Raw genomic sequence first — 354 nt, 5'->3', positions numbered from 1 at the left:
ATATATATATATATATATATATATATATATATATATAAAGAAAATAATCTTAATTAAAATTTAAAATAAAAAAAATAATCAAAACTCTTAAACTAAAAAAGATTTTTATTAACTCAGAGTATTCCTTTTTTGGGATTCCATGTCCAATTGAGATGCCGTTAATTTCTCTTCAAAGCGCGGATCGTCGATAGCTGACAAATTGTCGTGACAAAATATAATTTGTCTCATATTCTCTGAGGTATCACATATAAGACGCAGTCATCATATGTGCACGATTCGTATTCGAATCTTTTCGATTCGAAATTTTCGAATTATTCGGATTCGAATCATAAGGATTCAAATTTGAGTCGAATC

This window comes from Odontomachus brunneus, unplaced genomic scaffold (genome assembly GCF_010583005.1).
Source record: "Odontomachus brunneus isolate Ranch 3 - 2012 unplaced genomic scaffold, Obru_v1 Obru_scaffold_061, whole genome shotgun sequence".
Taxonomy (NCBI): domain Eukaryota; kingdom Metazoa; phylum Arthropoda; class Insecta; order Hymenoptera; family Formicidae; genus Odontomachus; species Odontomachus brunneus.
The sequence above is the reverse complement of the archived record's forward strand: the minus strand, read 5'-3'. Positions refer to the sequence as shown.